We start from the raw sequence: 22708 nt of genomic DNA, 5'->3' as shown, positions 1-22708 counted from the left end.
TCTAGGAATTAATTTACAAAAGAGTTTAAAATATTCCATGCTTTACTATAACCATGCCAATATAGATTCAACACACATAAAAAAATAAATAAATATATATTTCCCTCCCCCCCAGCACACGGTTTTAACATTTTTTTGTATAACTAAATTATAGCACTGTTTAGTCCACTATAAATATATATATTGAACTGCTATTTTAGGTCCTTTTTATTTTTCTTCCCCGAAGAAAAAAATTATACTATGCATTCTGTCAGAATCAGTTATGTCAGATATAGTTGGTGATACAGTATATGAAAAGTGATTTGTGAGACATAGAAATAGGCAAAAGAATAGTTCTTAGAGGACACTGTTTTATGAGGACTGATTGTTTGTATCAAATGATAATATTGATCAATATTTCACCAGTTATAAATCTTTATGGATGAATCCATATTTCGTTTGGTGGTCATCATACTAACTAAACATAACTAAACATCATGTCCACTCAACATAAATATAGTGCCTACAGAAAATCTATCCCCCCCCCCATGCCAGTTCTTCTTACTAATTATTTAAGGCTTAATGATGGCAATAATAATAATAATAATAATAATAATAATAATAAGAGAAATGCAGCCTTGCAATAATGCACAAATGCAATTAGGTTAAATTACTACATGGTGGAAATACAAACAATAGCTGCAGACATTTTAGTCAGTACATTAGCTTTGACATCATGGCTTGCACCAAAATAGTCCTCCAGATAAGATTCTTGAAACTCAGTATTTATCAACAACCCTCACTAACATACTATAATTTAGAAAGAGTGTAGGGCATTGGTAACCATTTTAACTTGGAATTGCTTTAGCTAACTGTGGCAAGAAAAGAGTCAAATATGACCCACAATAGTCCTTAGGGTTGGATGCTAGCTGACAAGCAAATATAAGAAAGTGGTAAGTAGGAACTATGTTTTATTTTGGTTTTCGGTTTCTCAAGGATATTTCTGGAAGGCAGCTTGAGACAAGTAAGATGGAAGGAAGATATATCTGGGAGTAAGTCTGTAAGATCAAAATTTGAACTTGGAAATTTGAATTTGCTGTCACTATTGTTAAGAACCAACACAATTTACATACACTTCAATAGGCATTTTTATGGTATAATGAAGATTGCCTTTATTAAATGAAGAATTCATCCTATACAATCTGTTGCCCAAGTAATATTATTGGGGGACTTTAAACATTGTTCTTGCATGCACCTATCATCCATGCAAAAAGATTCCTTTTAATACAGTAGGATTTTTTTCTTTTTCTTTTAGAATGTAAGTTAACACCAACACAAGATTTCCATCATTTGGTTTCATGTTTCATGAATAACATAAACAAAAATCATCTATAGCAATTGCAATAACAATTCATACATGCCCTAAAAACATAAATATACTAAACCTCACCAATAAACTTTAAACAGTTCAAGAAACACTGCTAGGTATGATAACAAAAAGAAACAACACACTTAAAGCTTACCCTAATCTAGTTTAACATAACCTCAGTATCTCACAACTCTGGTCATGCCCATTCCCACACCTTGGGGCTGATTTACTAAGACACGATTTCGAATCCGAATTGGAAAAATTCCGATTGGAAACGAACATTTTGCGACTTTTTCGTATTTTTTGCGATTTTTTCGGCGTCTTTACGATTTTTGCGAAAAAACACGAGTTTTTCATAGCCATTACGAAAGTTGCGCAAAGTCGCGATTTTTTCGTAGCGATAAAACTTGCGCGCAAAGTCGCGCCTTTTTCGTAGCGTTAAAACTTAAAAGGCGCGACTTTGCGCGCAAGTTTTAACACTACGAAAAAAATCGCAACTTTGCGCAACTTTCGTAATGGCTACGAAAAACTTGCGTTTTTGCGCAAAAATCGTAAAGACGCCGAAAAAATCGCAAAAAATACGAAAAAATCGCAAAATACTGATCATTACGAAAAAAACGCAATCGGACGCATTTGGCCCGTTCGTGGGTTAGTAAATGTGCCCCCTTGTGTCCCAACCCTTTCTCCTTGTAGATTGTAAGCTCTTTTGGGCAGGGCTCTCTTCACCTCTTGTATCGGTTATTGATTGCTTTATATGTTACTCTGTAAGTCCAATGTATGAAACCCACTTATTGTACAGCGCTGCGGAATATGTTGGCGCTTTATAAGTAAATGTTAATAATAATAATAAATAAATACCATCTGCAAGGAGTTTTTATGTTCTATCCACCTTTTTGTTTGTTTCTTCTAGGTAATTTGGTTATTTCTTTTGTAACTAATATTTTATTGAGAGAAAATAAAATTTGGGGGGTACAGAAAGGAAGAAGGGAAAAAGGGGTTAACAATTTAGGCTATGGAGTGCCCTTTGAAGCATTGATAAAAACATGGTAAACAGGGTATACATTCTATGATTGGGTACATTATTAGTGATGGGTGAAAAGTTTCGCCAGGCATGGATTTGCGGCGAATTTCTGCGTTTCGCAATTGGCGGATTGTTTCGCGAAACAGATGAAAAATTTCACCGCGGAAAAATTCGCCGCATGTCCAAAAATTAGCCGCGCGACAAAATAATAGCTGCAGGCGACAAAATAATAGCCGCGGGCGACGAAATAATAGCTGCGTGCAACAAAACAATAGCCGTGCGAAGAAACAATAGCCGCGTGCGATGAAACAATAGCCGCGTGCAACGAAACAATAGCCGCGTGACAAAACAATAGCCGCGGGCGACGAAACAATAGCCGTGCGACAAAATAATAGTCGCGGGCGACAATTTTTTTTGTCGCACAACATTTTCGCCATTTCGTGAATTTTTCGCCGTTTCGCGGATCTTTTGAAAGATTCGCAAATTTTTCAGCGAAGCGAAACTGAACAGATTCGCTCATCACTATACATTATCCAAATTTTGGAGGAAAGTGTAGTTTCAGTAGGAGGGGTGTAAAGAAGGGAAAGGGGGGAGAAGGGAGAGAGGGGGTGAGGTTGGTTGAGACAGGTATGGAAGCCAGAGGGGCTTAGACAGGGAAGAGGGGGGGGGGGGAACAATAACTGTCAGCCTTGATAATTGTTAGGGTATATGCTGATTGGTAGAGAGGAGCTTATGGCTAGGACATATCAGTATCAGAGAGATAATTCTACACGTTACTTGGCATCTAGTTGGCGAGGCCCCTGAACACCCAAATAGACCAGATCTTTTGGAAGTTAGCAGATTTGTTTTGTAGGAATGCTATTTTGTCCTCAAAGCGTCTGTTGCTGTTTACTCTGGCTATAACTTCGGATATAGTGGGAGGGTCTATAGATTTCCATTTAGCCGCTATAGCTATACGGGTAGCTGTTAGGATGTGATTAGCTAAGATCTGGGAGTATTTGGAGAGCTCAGGAAAAGGCCTCCCCAACAGATTAGTGGGTAGGTCTTTCGGCAAGACCTGGGTGGTTAGGTTGGTTAGTAAGTCCGCTACATTGTCCCAGAGAGTCTGTATCTTGGGGCAGGTCCAGAAAATGTGGTAAAGAGTACCCTCGTCTGCACAGAGTCTCCAACAGGTGTTGGGGTGATCTGGGAATAGGGCATGCAATCTGTCCGGGGTGTAGTACCAAAGCATTAGTACTTTATAGATGCTCTCTTTTTGCTTGACACACGTGACTATTTTGGTAATTTGGTTATTTCTGACACTGCAAAAACATTCTGGAAGGTTATTGAACTAATATTGACCATGATGTGTGTGTGATCATAGGTTGTTAGCTCTACTAAGGTACTGACTGTTGTGAATTATGTACTGTACAGTATAATATAAAGCAGTTCAGAATATGTTGGTATTGGACTGTAGTTGGTGTGTAAGCAAGCTTCTCACTGGCAAGAAAAAAAAAGAAAGGGTTAAATGGCAGTTTTCATTCTGTTAACACTATTTATTAGCTATCGCCCACAAGGCATCTAAATCAACTTTTATGTCCAAAGTATAGCTATATAGGGCAAAAGATCATTACTTGGAGCAAATTCACCTATTTAACAAAAGAAAAAAAGTGGACTCCCGCACACCCCAACACATGATACCTATATATTAGTAGAGTTTTCATTAATAACATACAGTATGTAGTATGGTTTTGTATATTTTTCCCACTGCAAGAAAATGTATAACTGTGATGAATACAAAGTGATGAGCAAATCAGCCCCGTTTTGCAAAAAAACAGCAAAAAATTCACATTTGTGAAAATGATCGCATTGAAGTCAATAGGCATTTGTTCACACAAAACACATTGAAGCTAATATGTGTTTTTCTGCTGTGGTTTTCTTGCACATTTTTTCTTGCAAAATTTTGCCGTGGTTTCACTAACTCTAAATTTTGCCATAAATCCATGCTCATGTTGTGATTTTGCTCATCACTACTCATAATGGAATACGTTCATAATCATGACAACAGATTTTTTTTCTAATAAAAATGGATAGCTATTGTTTGCATAACATAACAAAGTTATTGGAATTTATTAGTTATTATCCAATTTACATAGAATGGCATTCATGAGTTGCACAGCAACTATTTTTAAAAACAATACATATATATTGAACTCTTCACATAAGCATTTAATACTGGACTAAATGACACCGTGATATATTTAAGGATATTTAACAGGTTATTGCAGCAATCCCATCCATCAGTTTTTCATAATACATGTCCGCGTGGCTCCTTCAGAGTAATATTTCCAGAGGAAATCAATGTAGAGAATCAATGACAAAGGAATGACCTTTGATTTGTATGGTAAGGAAATTACACTGATCGTGATGGTGACATCCACTTGATATGAAAAGTTCTTTATTGCCTAGACATTTTAAAGACTAAACATGCTGCCTTTAATCAAAATTTGGGCCTTTTAATATAGAAAATCTTGTTGGTAAAATGTCTAAACATATATGCTTTTAACATAATGCACCAACAACAGTGTAAAACCTCTTTTATTGCTTGTTTTTATAAAATGTGTTTCCATCAAATGCATTGTTATCTAGATTTAGCTTTAGCATTCAAGGATTTAAGTAGATATGATTACCTAAGCCTCTAAACAAATGACACCTCACCTTGAAAACTCCCTTTGTTCTATTTTTCCAGTTCATCACTCATTTTCCTTTATTCAGACCAATCTGGTATATTAACTTTCACTATTTAAAAAGTTTTATAATATGTCCCTACAGGTTTTAAATTTTTAGTGGACTAGGGCATTCAACAAGCACCAAGACCATGATTACAATGGACAGGATTATGTTAGGATTGTGTAAATGATAATAAAGTGGAATATTCTATTTTACCATAATATTAAATTCAGAAGTGATTATGACAGACAGATATAAAGAAAGATAGGCAGATAGATAGATAGATAGATAGATAGATAGATAGATGCAAGTGTTTAAATAGCTGGTAACAGCAGTTTCTCAATAGAGCAGTGCCAGAGGGTTTCTATGCTGAGATTCTCTATTATGAAGCACTCTCTGCATTTATTCATTTTAATGGAGCTTTTAGACATTTGGCATGCTAATCGTGCCTTAGAGATATGCCTGCAGCATATGATATTTTACAATACCTCACATTTGTTCTGTATATATAGGAAGGAAAAGTAAACAAAAGCTATGTGAACTGGAGAGATTTAAAGAGCATAAGAAATGGAGAACTGTCTCGTAGATGTGACTGTTGAGGTTTTGATTTTTTGATGTGCTGTATATGATTTGCCATCAATAATTTATGGTTGAATTTTAACTCCTATCATATTTTAGTTTGTCACAACATTTTGAAGCAAACTGCATTTAGTGCTGAAAATAGACAAAAAGTTGAGCTGACATGCACTTAATATTTGTGGTTGTCCACCTGCACTCATTTCAGCATAAGAGTGGCTTATATACTTGATGTTGAGTGCTACCATGTAAGGGTCATGAAGCCCTATTGACTAAAAGAGTATTAAGACTTTGTGACCTCAATGGCCCCCCTCCCAACATCCCTGCCCGCCCCCCCCAAATAACTTTTACCACCTTCGTCCCTAACTTTAGGGCTGTGATCGAAGTTGAGAGAGCAGGGGGGAACAGCCACAGGGAGTGGGGCCAAGCAAGGTTTTTTTCAAAGTGTCCTGCCAGCCTATTCTGATCCTGTCCCCCTCCTGTAATGCACTATCCTTAATCCCCAATACTGTCTAGTTTGCCTGTACCTGTTAAAAAGGTATTATAGCTTTGTTGGTGCCCGTCTTACAGGGCTGATTGCCAATCATTCCCTATCTCTTTGGTGGCTAGAAGCCTGCATAGTTGAAGTCAATCTGGTGCTGTGCATGCTCCTGGTTGATGATCACTGCCAGAGAGCTGGTGCTTAGGCATCAAGCACTACTCTTTTTTAATGAGAAAACAGGGAGTTCAGCAGTTGTATTTCAGAATGTGGAAGGGTAGCCTCTACAGGGAGACAAATGGCTTTTCCTTGAGTTTTAAAAAAATATATAGTATTGTCTTTGGAAATAAGCCTAGACCTCTACAAGACACAATAACAGAGGGCAATTCTTACTAGTGATGAGCGAATCTGTCCCGTTTCGCTTCGCCATAAAGTAAGCGAAACAGCAAGAAGATTCACAAAAAATTTGCAAAACGCATTAGTCGCATGATTTTTTTTGTTGTCCATGTCTTTTTTGTCGCCCTCGTCTTTTTTGGTCGCCCGCACTTTTTTTTGCCACCCACGCTTTTTTTGGTGCAGCCACACCCAATTTTGACAACATTTTTTACTCACAACGAATTTTTCCACAGCTAATTTTTACAGAAGTTTCGTAAAACAATTCGCCAATACTGAAATTTGTTCATTACTAATTCTTACCAATACAGGGTACAAACACAAGCTGTATTAACAATGTAGCAATGGCAATTACTATATTTTAAGTTAAAGGGAAACGAAAGGCAAAATCACTTGGGGGTGCCAAAATGTTAGGCACCCCCAAGTGACTTTAACCGCTTACCTTGTACCCCGGGCTGGTGCCCCTGTTAGGAGAAAACAGCACCAGCCCGGGGCACCTGGAGCGGATCGCTTCCTTCTTCCGGCTTCCATTGCTGGAACGCCAGCGGTGGGCTTTTCACTCTACTGCGCATGCTTGCGGAGCGAATCAGGAAGAAGCAAGCGCCGGCAGCTACCCCGGGCTGGTGCTGTTCCCTCCTCACAGGGGCACCAGCCCGGGGTAAAAGGTAGGTGGTCAAAGTCACTTGGGGGTGCCTAACATTTTGGCACCCCCAAGTGACTTTGACTTTCTTTTTCCTTTAAAAAGCAATATTTTTACTTACATCCAAGAAGTAAATTTTATATATACAATGAGGCACAGTTAAGTTGGTGCAGGTATAGCTGATGTGGTTCAGAAGGGAGGCTAAAGGATCTATGTACTGGCACTAAAACCTAAAACATTTCCAGGAGGTTTTACTTAACAGGAGAAAACACCTACCTAATGTGTGTAAAGTGTTATTTAAAATGTTGTGTGAAAGACAAAATCTAAAAAGTGTCTGTTAAAAAGACAAATTCACAGTTAAGTTAAGATAGGTGGTAAATCCGACAAATCTATCTCCTCTTCTATTTAGTCTCATTATCACTAGTTTTGTGACTCTATTCCCCCCCCCAGTGCATATATTTGAAAAAGTTTTCTTCACTTTACTTTCACCCGTTCATTCCTGAAACAATTTAGGGTGCTTGTAAACCTTATATTGTATAATGTGTTTAATTCATATTAAAATTATTTTTAGTAGACTTAGGGAATTGGAAAAATTCCGATTGGAAAACGAACATTTTGCAACTTTTTCGTATTTTTGGCGATTTTTTCGGCGCCTTTACGACTTTTCGGAAATTATCGCGACTTTTTCGTTACCAATACGATTTGCGCGAAAAAATGCAAGTTTTTCGTAGCCATTCCGAAAGTTGCGCAAAATCTGGCGATTTTTTCGTAGCGTTAAAACTTGCGCAAAAAGTCGCGCCTTTTTCGTAGCGTTAAAACTTAAAAGGTGCAACGTTTCACGCAAGTTTTAACTCTATGAAAAAATCGCGACTTTTCGCGCAAGTTTTAACGCTACGAAAAAATCGCCAGATTTTGCGCAACTTTCGGAATGGCTACGAAAAACTCGCGTTTTTTCGCGCAAATCGTATTGGTAACGAAAAAGTCACGATAATTTCCGAAAAAATCGCAAAATACCGATCATTACGAAAAAAAACGCAATAGGACACATTCGGCCCGTTCGTGGGTTAGTAAATGTGCCCTTTAGTTGAGGAATATCCAAATTACAGAAAGATCCCTTATCCAGAAATCTGCTGGCCCCAAGTATTCTGGATAACAGGTCTCATGCCTGTACCTTCATACTAATATTAGGAGTCACATCCCTCTTGTGGTTTTACATTATTCAGATGCCATGTTTCCAATTATGCTTTATGAGTAATGCTATTTTATAGTCTGCACTTTAAAGCAGGAGGAAAGCCTAAGTCACTTGGGGGTGCCAAAATGTTAGGCACCACCAAGTGACTTAAATCGCTTACCTTGTACCCCGGGGTTGGTGCCCCTGTTGGGAGAGAACCGCACCAGCCCGGGGTAGCTGCGACCGCTTCCTTCTTCCACATTGGCGCGCTGCACATGCGCATTAGAGTGAAAAGCCGAACTTTAACAACAGTCGCCTTTTCCCTCCAATGCGCATGCGCCGGCCCAGGGGTTTCGCCGCAGAAGAAATGCGGAAGAAGGAAACGCTCGCTACAGGTACCCCGAGCTGGTGCAGTTTTCTCCTAACAGGGGCACCAGCCCGGGGTACAGGGTAAGCGATTAACCCCCAAGTGACTTTGCCTTTCCTTCTCCTTTAACCCCTGCTAGTAATAGATTTATAATACTTCTTTTTTAAATATATATCTTTTATATTTTTTTAAACAAGCAAAAGTATATAGCACTTCTGGAAAAATATAATACATTGCCATTAAAAATGAAACCCATAGTGATTTTTAGTCTTCATTTTCATATATCTGAGTAACTTTTTTCTGAGGATTATGTTACCAAATATAACCTTAATAAATGTGGGTAGCTGATTTAAGTTTATGTACTTATCCACAGGGAACAGCTTGGAACATTTTATTGTAATCTTTGGAATAGCTAACAAAAAAGTACCAATAACAATAAATGTCAACCTGTCATACTGAACCGGCAACCAGATGTATTTTCTAAAACCACAAATTTATTTACTGTAATTATATACAAGACAATAAATAGTGCATTTAGATGTGACCTTCATTAGCACTGTAACTCTCATGTTAATGTTCATAGTGACATTGGAATGACACCGAGGTACAAATGAAACATAAATATACTGCATTGGGGTGAGAATTATCTGCAGTTCAAAGCAAAGAATGAAGTATTATTATTATTATTATTCTTTCTTAAATTACCAATATTTTAAGAAAGTGGAGCAGTTATTGCAGAGAAGAAAAAATAGTCTGTCTTCCTTGTTTAGTTAGTCAGCTGCCATATGTAAACAAGTGACATGTCGGGTTTAATATGCCAGGTTTTAGAGTCTGTAGAAGGCCAATAACAGCATCTGACTCCCATTTCAAATGCAGCATTAGCTTTTGTGCCTACATCCTGTTACTACTAGAGGGGCTGTCATATGGTTTTGTTATTTTGGCAAGAACACTATTGACCATCTGTGGCAATCCCATATGTTCTAAACTTTGAAGAAAAACAGAGCAGCATAATCCTAATTTGTATTCCTTTATAGCTATGTCCATATAAATAACATATTGCCATCTTTACACATGCATGTACTTGGTTTTCTATTTGTGACATGCAAAGACATTTGCGTTTTTTTGTACTTTTTAATACCCAAAAAGGAAATGGCTTTCTGTACATTTAAATATAATGTTCTGTTACCCTGTAATGGTAATACTGTGCTTTTGCTTCAGAAGCTGTAATATACAGTAAATAAAGAATAATGCACCCAAAATTGTAATTTATAATGCTACTTGAATTTACTAAGGAATCTTGTGACTATATAAGAAGCAAGAGGCCTAGGCAAGGAGCTTTTATGAGGTCACAGAGCTCCAAGGTGACTTAAAATTTTAATAGGGGCCATAAAGTTACATAGTTGAGAAGGGTTGAAAAAAGACAAAAGTCCATCAAGTTCAACCCTTCCAAATGATCCCCAGTGCACATAAAACTTATATCAACCTATATATACACTTACATATATAAACTACACTATATAAAACAACATCTATGCTAACTGTAGAGTTTAGTATCAACATACCTTTGGATATTATGCTTGTTCAATAAATCATCCAAGCCCCTCCTTAAGAAAAACTATACCCCCAGAATGTATACTTAACCAACAAATAGTTTATATTATGTTAAGTTATCTTAAAGAATGTCACTAAACTGGAATATGTATATCAGTAAATATTGCCCTTTTACATCCTTTCCCTTGAGCTACCATTTTTGATGCGCTGTGTGCTCCCTCAGAGATCACCTGACAGGAAGTGATGCAGCTCTAACTATAACAGGAAGTAGTGTCGGAGCAAAAGACAGAACTCTGTCTATATATTGGCTGATGTGGACTAGCATGTATGTGTGCCTTGGCTTGTTTGTGTGCACTGTGAATCCTATGATCCCAGGAGGTGGCCCTTAATTCTTAAAATGGCAATTTTCTATTTAGGATTACCCAATAGCACATGCTGTTAAAAAAGTATATTTTTATCAATTGTTTATTTATTTAGGCATTAACAGAATCTGCCCTCAAAACATCATTCGGAAGGGCATTTCATAACCTCACTGCCCTCAGTGTAAAAAAACAAATGAAAGTTCCACTCTCTAATCTAAAGGGGTGGCCTCTGTTGTGCTTATCATTTTCATGGGAAAAAAGAACACCCCCTATCTGTCTATAATCCCCTCTAATGTACTTGTACAGAGTAATCATGTCCCCTCATAAGTGTCTTTTTTCCAGCTAAAACAACCTCAACCCTGAAAGTCTAACCTCATAGTTTAAATCTTCCATCCTTAATATACAGTGTTTCTATTTAATAAAATGGGAGTGCTGTCAGCTCCAAAAAACTTTTTCCTGGGGCGTGGCTGCATGGCGCGGGAGTAAGACGCACTTATACTGAGCTCCGTGACACAGACAGCAAAAAAAGCAGTTTCTGGCTATCTGAAACAAGATGGGGAAACACAGCAAACACCTATCATCTGCTAACCACTCCAGGCATAAAGAAATACCTCCAACAGGCGGCATCAAGCAGTTTTTTCCGCGTTCACAGGATACTCCCGAACCGCCGGACGGAGACAACATGGCGGATAGGCCCCGCGACCTGATGGAAAGGCCCTGCGCCAGCCCAGAATCACAAGCAATCTCAGATACAACATCGGAGGTAGGAAACAATCTGGAGGGAATATACAATATACTTGCGCAAATGCCTCGCAAAGCTGATTTGCAAACTTTGGGAACAGATCTCAAACACACTATATACACAGAAACGGCAGCGCTTAAACAAGAATTAATTAATGTAAGGGATACGCTAGGAGAAATGGAGGACAGTATCACTCATCTAACAGCAGACACGCTGGCTAACACTAAAATTATACAAAAACATGACCAAGCTATCCTAGACCTAAGACGACATACGGAAGATTTAGAAAACCGCAGTCGTAGGTGCAACATACGGATTCGGGGAATACCCGAATCGGTACCGCAGGATGAGCTACGCGAGGTCGTGAACAAACTATTCTTGGAAATCCTAAATGATACTGAAACCCCAGAAATACAAATCGAGAGGATACACAGAGCGGGACCTCAAAGAGCAAATTTCCCTCGTGATGTTCTGTGCTGCTTAGCCCGATTTGAGATAAAAGAACAAATCATTCAGAAGGCCCGTAACACAAATGGGATACACTTTGAAGAGAATACAATCCATTTGTACCAAGACTTAGCACTATCCACTATAAACCAACGACGTTTGCTAAAACCATTAACCACGATGCTACGGGAACGGGGAATATCGTACAAATGGGGATTCCCCTTTGCTCTACTAGCACACAAAGGGGGCAAATCCTTTGCTCTACGATACCCCATGGAAACTGACCAATTCTGCCAACATTTGGATATACCGCTACCAGATATAATGGAATGGAGAAACTATGTATTGGGGACATCGGAAGAAAGCCCTCAAAGCCACCCACCTGAGATCCCCTCCACACCGCTCCCTAGGAGAGAGGCAACCCCATCTAGACAGTGGAGGAAACGGCTTAATACACAATCTCCTGCCCGCTCACCAAGCGTTCCCCGAGACAAACGCCACTAGAGAAAACGGCCTCTCTTTTACTCAACTATAAAGGAACAATTATACCGGCCTAAAAGACATTTTTGGATGCCAAGAACAATCCCGGTCCTGAGACTTCGGTCTATACTAAGATCATCAGGTTATATGACCGGATCTTTCTTTCTGAATAGGTGTATATATTATACTACCGCTAACTAAGATTCAAAATTTCATATGTTAGGTTTACTTTTACTTTTACTTAATCAGTGACTAAGCCTATCAGGCCACAAGATGGGTTTATCCCCCCCTTTGGATATAGATATATATTTAAGTACTACTATAATGCTACTACTAAGATTTATAAATGCTATGTGCCTAATCAATCTTTATCTGCTTACAAGGGTTTTGGCCCAATAGGCTGAATGTTTGATCTATTTCCCCCTTCTTAAAAATGACACATACTCAGCTATGGTTTATACTTACTTAATTTCAGAGGATTAGTCCTACAAGGTTACATAAAGGGCTTTACCTCTCTGGTTATTAATACATACTATGTCAATGTTATAAAGTTATAATTCAGATTTAAAAACTACTGGTTTAAGATATCCATAGGGCAGCTACAAAGGATTTAGCCTGACAGGCCAAAGGAAAGGCTTATCTCCTTCTGATATGGATACATATTTAGCTACAGTGGTACTGTAAGCATTGTTAGAGGCTTATTTTTACTTAATCAGTGAATAAGCCTATCAGGCCACAAGAAGGGCTTATCCCTCTTTAGATATAGATATATATTTAAGTACTGCTATAATGCTACCACTAAGAATTAAAAGATGTTATGTGTCTAATCAATCTTTATCTGCCTACAATGGTTTTGGCACAATGGATTGAAAGTTTGATCTATTCCCCCCCTCTTAATACCGACACATACTCAGCTATGGTTTATATTTACTTAATATCAGAGGATCAGGCCTACAAGGTTATATAAAGGGCTCTACCTCTATGGTTATTAATATATACTATGTCAATGTTATAAAGTTATAATTTAGATTTAAAAACTACAGGTTTAAGATATCCTTAGGGCAGCTACAAGAGATTTGGCCTGACAGGCCAAAGATTAGGTTTATCTCCTTCTGTTATGGATACATATCTAGCTATAGTTGTACTGTAAGCATTGTTAGTTAAATCTCTTAGATGTTTAATTTGATGGTTACCGGAAATTTAATATGGTTTAAGATTTGACAGCGGACAACAAGTAGATAACATTCCCCCCGACAAGACCCCCCCCTCTTAATCAGATTAGATAGACCCAGACCTCACCAGGATTTCCTCCATATAGTCTGTGACACGGAGCCGAGATGAAACTGAGCAACCCTTAACCTACCTCTACCCCCCCAGAGGAGTACGCTCCTATACCACGGAAACAGAAATAACTGGATAACCCAGCTTTTCTTGTGGTTTAGTTCTTCCCTATCCTCTAACTCCCTACACCCTCCCTACTTGGGATATTTACCTCACCCTCTTTCCTATTTCCCTACTTTTTACCCTTCCTTTAATCCTCTACTAGTTACTCCCCGGTTTATCCCCTACTAAAAGTGACCGCTCCCTTTGTTCCCCTATTTCCCCCCGCCTTTATTCTTTAACCCCTACTAATACCCCCCAGGCAGGAATCATATTCCACAATGCTTCAAACAAATAAACTTATACCTAAATCTACAAATTTAAAGATTTACACAATTAACGCAAATGGTTTAAACTCACCTTGGAAAAGGAGAGCTCTGCTTCAGGAGCTAAAAACTAACAAGATCCAAGTCGCCCTAATACAGGAAACACACTATAAAAAAGACCAGATTCCGAAATGGTATGATAAACATTACTCTACAATAATATATAGCACCCCACAACCTACTAAGGTTAGAGGCACAGCTATTGTTCTTTCTAATGACTTGCACTTAGAAATTTTAGCTACTAAAATAGACCCCCAAGGGAATTATACATTCCTGAAGGGGAAACTGAATTCTGTAACATATACCTTTGCTTCAATTTATTTGTCAAACAAAGAACAGGTAGATATTATGAATAAGATACATGACACACTGCTACTATTTGCGGAAGGGACTTTAATAGTAGGGGGAGACTTTAATACCCCATTGGAACCTAGACTAGATTGTTCCACAGGAACAACATCTCTCCCATTCAAGCAAATTAAACGAATCAAACGACAATTATACTCACTTCAACTTTCAGATTGCTGGAGAATTTTCTACCCCCAAGACAAGAACTATACTTTTTACTCACATAGTCATGAAACATATAGCAGGATAGACTATATATTCTTATCTCATAAAGCATTAGATGAGGTACAAAAAGCAACCATAGGCTCAATCACCTGGTCAGATCATGCACCAGTATTCCTAGACCTATCACTCAACACCATATCCAAGAAACACTTTTCCTGGAAGATCAATGATAGTCTACTCAAAAATTCGGACACCTTAGAAACCCTAACAAAAGCAACTAAGGAATATTTTGAAAATAATACCAACACTGCTAGTAACGCTATACTAGAATGGGAAGCATATAAATGTTATATAAGAGGTATAGCTATACAACAGGGTGCAAAAATAAAAAAAGAAAGAACTAAGAAGAAACAGGAGTTACTTTCACACATTAAAAATTTGGAGCTCTTACATAAAACCTCTAGAGCATCTCAATCACTTACCGAGTTGACAATAGCCCGCCAGGAATTAAAAGCTATACTACAAACAGAAACCAACAGGGCCGCATTTTTACTAAAGAAAATGTTTTATGATCATGGCAATAAATGTAGCAAAATGTTAGCTAGAATGCTTAAATCTAAAGAACAGAAAAACCATATATTTAAAATGAAATCATCAACTGGCCAGGTAACTGATTCTCCCAAGGAGATCCAAAAAATTCTGACAGAATTCTATAGTAAGCTCTATCAGATTACAAAACAAAATGCACTTACACCTCCTTCTGATACTATGCATACTCGTCATGAAAATTATATAGCAGCTTCTCAGATGAGACAGGGTGATCAAGAATGGATAGACGACATAGAAACAGAAATGTCCACTTTAGAGCTAGAACAGGTAATCAAAAACTCCCCAACGGGGAAATGCCCAGGTCCGGACGGATTTTCAATGGGATTTTACAAAATACTAAAACCACAAATAATAGCCCCTTTGACTAAAGCATTTAACGAAATAAAAAAGGGATATACTTGGTCCTCCACCTCCTTAGAAGCCCATATTAGCCTGGTCCTGAAAAAAGGGAAAGACCCAACCTCTCCAGCCAGTTATAGACCTATATCATTAATTAACAACGATGTAAAATTATTAGCAAATATCATAGCAAAACGACTGAAGCCTGGCTTCTCCAAAATAATACATACAGATCAGGCAGGTTTCCTTCCTCGAAGAGAAACACGAGACAATCTCAATAAGATATTTAACGTCATAGCTGCTGGAGAACGAAACAACATTCCCCTTTTTCTCCTTTCTACCGACGCCGAAAAGGCTTTTGATAGAGTACGATGGGATTTTATGTTTAATTGTCTAAGATATATAGGACTAGGCCAAAATTCCCTGAAATGGATCCTATCGCTATATTCCAATCCCACTGCCAGACTCAAAATAAATGGAACCCTTTCAGACCCAATACAGCTTCAAAATGGGACAAGACAAGGCTGCCCCCTTTCTCCACTCCTGTTTGTGCTAACTCTAGAACCCCTACTTTCAACTATACGAAATAACCCCAATATCCAAGGTGTCAAGGTTGGTACAACCCAACATAAAATTTGTGCATATGCAGACGATTTGTTATTTACTCTCTCCCAACCCATCACAACTTTACCAAACCTCATAATAGAAATAGAACAATACAGCCTGATAAGCAACTTCAAAATTAACTACAGTAAATCAAGTGCACTTAACATTAGCCTACCTCACTCCTCAGTAATAGCTCTTAAAGACAAGTTCTCCTTCTCCTGGACTGCACACAAACTGACGTACTTAGGCATCTTCTTAACGGCTAATTATAAAGACTGGGCCCTTATTAATTACCAAGCTATTCTTCAAGAAATTAAAACCAACATTAATGTCTGGGTCAAAATGCCCCTATCATGGTTCGGCAGGGTCAACACCCTTAAAATGAATGTGTTACCAAGATTATTATACATTTTCCAAACTATTCCATTGAAACCACCTCCTGACTTTTTCCTTAAGCTAAACGAACTAATCCGCAAATTCATCTGGAATAACAAGCCTCCCCGCATTAAACAAACTATCCTGTATCGCTCCAAAACAGAAGGAGGTCTTGGATTACCGAATTTCCAATTATACCATCAGGCCTGCGTTCTCCAACGTATCATAGACTGGACATACCATGAACACTACAAAGAATGGATATCCATTGAACAATCATTTGCGGAACAACCCCTTAGACTACTACCGTGGCTACTACCCAAACATCGCCAAAGTCTAAGGCACGAACATTTTCTGCTCGAATATGCACTAGATACTTGGGACTCACTCAAACATAAACACAAGCTAATATCAGAACACTCATTGCTGACTCCCTTAACAAATAATCCGGCTTTCCCTCCAGGTCTACAAAAAGGATATTTTGCAGCATGGCAACAGGACTCAGTATCACAAATTTTCCACCTGTGTCCCAAAGCTTCCCTACCACGTTGGGAACAAGTACAAAATACCTTTACTCTACCGAATTCGGAACGCTTCAAATATCACCAACTAACAAGTTTTATTGCTCCCATCCTCAAAGGCAATGATGGAGACCAACTGTACACCACCTTTGAAAATCTGTGCCGACAAAAATCACCCCCTGTACGCAATATCTCCAGCATATATCAAAATCTACTATCACAAATAATCGTCTCCTCTCCGAAACCATTACATTTTCTAAAATGGGAAAAAGCGCTAAATACGCAATTCACAGAACAAGACATGGAAGGCATAATACTTAAATCCTTTACGGGACAAAGGAGCTGCAGAATACTAGAAAACAACTATAAAATCCTCACTGGCTGGTACCACACCCCCGCCAAACTTAGCAAAATTTTCCCTGGTACTTCGGCCAGTTGTTGGCGATGTGGTGAATCGCCCGGCACCCTTCTACACATATTATGGGAATGCACGGAGATAAAAAAATATTGGATGGAAATATTGCAGGTTTGCAATGACAAACTACAGCTGGGAATCTGTAATGACCCAGCAACAGTCCTATTACATCACAACACCCAACCGATTTCATTATACAAGAAATCACTCACTCAATATGCACTCAATGCGGCTAAAATATTAATTCCTAGAAAATGGAAATCTCCAACACTACCCACTATTAATGAATGGACTCAGGAAATGGAGGACATCTGCAAATTTGAGGACCTGCATACTGACTCTTATAAAGCTAAACAAAACCATTGGGCCACTTGGAGACTTTGGAGAAAATATTTAGAAAAAGACAATAGGGCCAACTGACTATATCAGATACCCTGATTAATAAATGCAAGGATAAAGATCCTGCCGAACCATGTTTCTACCAAATCTAGATCATAATCCAAAACTGAAAGAAAAACAAGATGATGTTCATGACAAATGCACCTTTACCACATAATAAAATTAAGGGCCGTGGAAAGTCAACTGCCCTTAATCCTCAGATAATTTTCTGCCCGGACCCCCCTTTCTCTCTTCCCCCTTTCCCTAGTTAAAAACAAAATCAATCCAGCAACCAAATACCCTGACAACGGACAGACCTTTTACTTTATCTTTTTTTTTATTAAGAATTGTATAATGCCATGTTGATATGGGAACATTGTGATTACAATCTGAAATATGATATGACATGTTTCTCTATTTCTGTAAACTTTGCCATGATATCATATTGATACAAATGTTGGATTGTTATAAAACCCAATAAAAATCTAAAAATTAAAAAAAAAAAAAAAAAAAAAACTTTTTCCTATTTCTAGTCTGTATTTTTTTTGTTACATAGGCAGGGGTTCTCTAGGTACACAATGTAAATAGCAAAGAATACTACATATTTACCTTTAAGTAGTTGTAAAGAAGCAAGTTTCAATCATATTTTACCTGAACTTGGGACTTGTAGTAAATCCTGAGCAACTGTCACTTCCAGAATTTGTCTGCAGATTTGTCAGGATGAACATCAGGCTTCTTCCCCCTTTATGTTAGGCTTGTTTGGCTCTTTCTGTAATACTTATAAAAATTCCTTGCGATGTACAAGTAACTGGCCCTGCTATATATGATTTTCCATGTGGCTGTCATTACAGCGCTCCATCTGGTATGTCTGCTAACGCTTATACATATTGCTGCAAAACTAAATGTTGTGACCATCACTTTAACATATAAGCAGTGTGTTCTGATGTCAGAATTGACAAAAATACAATTGACAGTGTTGTACATTCAAATATGTTCTTAAACTGTCAGACACCAAAAATCTACTGTAGATTATTTGTACATAATATACAAGAGCTATGAATATTCTGTAATTGTATCCTTATAAAGGGTGCTTAGTGATGTCATCAGTTATAATTGGTTATAAGGGTTGTATTTTTTACATGAATTATTGGAACTTGTGTATTATTAAAAAATGTGCTTCCTATTGAAAAATATAAGGATATTAAAGATCACTTTGGAGTTCCATAACCCGAACATAACATTTTCGGCCTTATGCCTGTATAGGGTCAACTCCTTGGTGACTTATTATATCCTTATATTTTACAGCATAGGGTACATTATTCCATATATAATAAAATTTAAGAGGTTATGTTTTTTCATATATACCTTCTTACTTGAGGGTCTTGCATCCAGTATCAACTCTTAACTTAGCACTTGGGGGTGTAACCAGTCAAAATACTGTAAAACTCTAAAGTCACTTCAAAATAAGGAAATAAAGTGGTGATGAGCTTTGCTGAAAAATTTTTGAAACTTTGAAAAGATTTACAAAATGGCAAAAAATTCACGAAACGTGAAAAATGAGGAGTTTTAGCCAGGCCGCAAATATTCAGAATTTGGAAGATGTGTAATGCAACCAGTCCTTCATCATTCAGAATGCTTTTTCTGAAACTGTAGCTTGATGTACAGTTATGCACAAATAAAGAGTTACTTAGGGGCAGATTTATCAAAACCCGAGTTCGAATCCCGAATGGGAAAAAAAATGCTTACGAAAAAATCGTATTAGTCACGAAAAAATCGTATTAGTCACGAAAAAATCGTATTAGTCACGAAAAAATCGTATTGGCGATCTGAAAGTCACGTAATTTTCGTACCAAACCATTGCAAACAGCGGCAGTCTTTCCGAATTTTTCGCGCGGACGCACGACTTTTCGCACGACTTTTTCGTGCGCCAGCGCGAAAACGCCGCGGCCGCTCGAAAAAAATCGGGCGCGAATCCGCTCGGCGCGTTCCGACCCGTTCGGGTCTTAATAAATCTCCCCCTTAGAGTAGTAATATCTACTAGATTTGCTGACAGCTTCAGAACCTGGTCAATGACTTACTGAAATACTGCTACTGCACTTTTTAGAGATTGTTTTTGTCTACCTGTCTGTAATTTTCCATTCTCCACTGTGCCTTCAAATAACTTGATGACATCACGTAATTAGGCTTTAATTGTTAACCTTGATTGCCACATACCTATATTTATTTTAGTCCACTTTTTACACTCTTTTTATGACAAGTCATTTTACACACAAATATGTCTTGCAATGCATAAATCTGGCATGACAAATCTAGTATGTATATACTTTTTTTCTTCTTTGATTTTTGTATATTGATGGCTGATTCGGGATTAGATGCATTACACTATAATCCTCTTTGACTGTCACTAATCCGCTGCCATTCAAAAGCACTGAATTTTAGATGAAATAGCTGACTTGTAGATCATTCTGGCATAGTGAGTATTTGTTGGCAAATATATATATATATACAAAGGCTGGCACAAATAACTTCCTTACAAACCAGCTGATTCAGAAAGACTGGAACATCCAACTAGTCTGATTCATCCACAGAAAAACTCTAGTTAAAACTATGGCTAGATAAAAAAAAGTGCTTCTTAGCAAGATATCTATCTTGTCATATTTTGTTTGTTTAATAATAAATTAACAGTTAATTAACAAACATATTCTCTACCCATCTGATCTATAAACATTACTGTTTCAAAAGTAAACAGGTAGACTACCAATCAATTAATTTATTAATAAAGCATTACTGTTAGTTCATTGGCATTCCTTGTAAGTAAAACCTTTTAGCCGCTAAGGGTACATACCCAAGGGCAAGTTTGCTTGTGTGGAGTTTTTATGCATTCCAATTAATGGAAACAAAACTGTTATTTCATCTTACTCTAAACATTTTGTGCATTCAGCACTATTGTCTTTTTCCATGAGTACAGACCCATAGGGCAGTGCAAGATCAATTTGACATTTGTCTGACCATTCAGTAGAATGCATAAAAATACACCACATCAAACACAAGTAAAACAGACATGGAAAAATAGCTGTCTGATGGTTTGCTATTGTTGTGATGGCCTTGGTATGAAAACAACCACACTTTAAGATGTATACAAGATATTCTCTAAAATAAATGGCAACTGTTTCAATCTTATATATTTGTAGGTTACAGGGTCATTAAGTATTTGGCAAAACTCACTATGATTACACTGGATTTCACTGGAATTTTAAGCCTAAATAAGTGGTCAATCAATTCTGTGGAATGACATACCATAATTTGCCCTTGAGTTTGCCCATGATTTGCAAATCAAGAGACAGTATAAGAGGTAATTTATTATCTGTTGAGCAACGTGCAAAATATGGGCCCAATCAGCCCTATTTTGATACTTGTATGATTTATTCAGATGTACAAGTTAGGGAGTGCAGGTGTGGGTGGGCTGCTATGGAACCTATGACAGGCATTGTGCCCACTAATGCTGCATTCTGTAACTCATGCCAGATTCCTTATAGGGCATATAGTACAGGGTGCAGCCGGACCCTAGACAGTAGTTCACTTTTAATGAGCACTAAGAGGTGAACTTTTGCACCCTTTACTGTTCTTGTACTTCTGTTCGGGTTCTATGTAAATGACAGGTTCTTGTGGTATAATTAATTATAAATTATTTTGTTTGGTATTTCCTGTGAAATGCTTTATACCAAGATCTATTTTATAGCTAAGGCGTAGTTACATTTTTGATTAGTGGCTTCCTGTATAATTATTGTTGATTAACCTGGGAGCTTGGGTGGCAAATACAAAGTTTATATCATAAACATGTAAAATTTGGCATCAGACTGTTCAGCAGACCTTTGGATTAACATGCTTATCTTGCTACCTATGGATATGTGGGAAATTGGAAGTTTTAAGATGATATTCAGAAATGTTACTAATTACAGCAAAGCTTAGTGTTCTGGTGGTTTATAGCAGAAAAATTATTGTTAATTAACCTGGGTGCTTGTGTGGCAAATACAATTTTATATCATAAACATATAACCAATGATATATGTATGTCATTCAAAAGATTAAATAGCTGATAACACATAAGAAACTGAAATATGTATTGTCCATTGTACATCTTCTTAATTATTGATTTACAACTCATCATAGTCTTTACAATTAAAGGTGGCCATACACGCACCGATATTATCGTACGAAACCTCGTTTCGTACGATAATCGGTGCGTGTATGGCATGTCGGCGAGTCGACCGATATCGCAGGAAGCTGCTGATATCGGACGGCTCGCCGATCGGACCAGTTTGAAAATTTTAATCGGGCGCCATAGAAGGCGCCTGACCAAAATTCTCCCTTCAGAACTGAATCGGCAGAAGGAGGTAGAAATCCTATTGTTTCTACCTCCTTACCTGCCGATTCAGCCCTGAATGGTGTGTGGCGGATCTTACGATGTTTCGTGTGACCGATGGTCATACGAAACATCGTCAGATCGACACGTGTATGGCCACCTTAAGGCTGATCAGCAGGAGGACACATCTTGTTTTATATGGTGCTTTTTAACTATTGCTTAGAATAGGTTTCTCACTGTATGTTCTGATATATATTTATTAATTCCAAAGATTTCAGTGGCTCTTTCTGCTAACAAAAGGTAACATTCTAACACATTTTAGCAATGAAAGATTTTTAACTGGAGAAGATTTGGTGGGTTTACTGTCCCCAGGTGAGGTTTGAAATGTATTCAGTTGAGAGCATGACTGTATAATGAGTATTTTGATGATTGTAATATGGTAGATTCACTCATGAGGAGAGGTGACAACCTTGCCCCAGGTGGTATTCAAATCAGTGCCTGAAGTTGCAGTTACATGTGCACCCATGGAGCAAATTAAAGGTCATTTGTCAAACTTCCATCTTTAAAACTGAGGTTTTACATTTGTGTTGAGAAATAG

This window comes from Xenopus tropicalis, chromosome 2, assembly GCF_000004195.4.
Source record: "Xenopus tropicalis strain Nigerian chromosome 2, UCB_Xtro_10.0, whole genome shotgun sequence".
In the NCBI taxonomy this organism is placed as follows: domain Eukaryota; kingdom Metazoa; phylum Chordata; class Amphibia; order Anura; family Pipidae; genus Xenopus; species Xenopus tropicalis.
The sequence above is the reverse complement of the archived record's forward strand: the minus strand, read 5'-3'. Positions refer to the sequence as shown.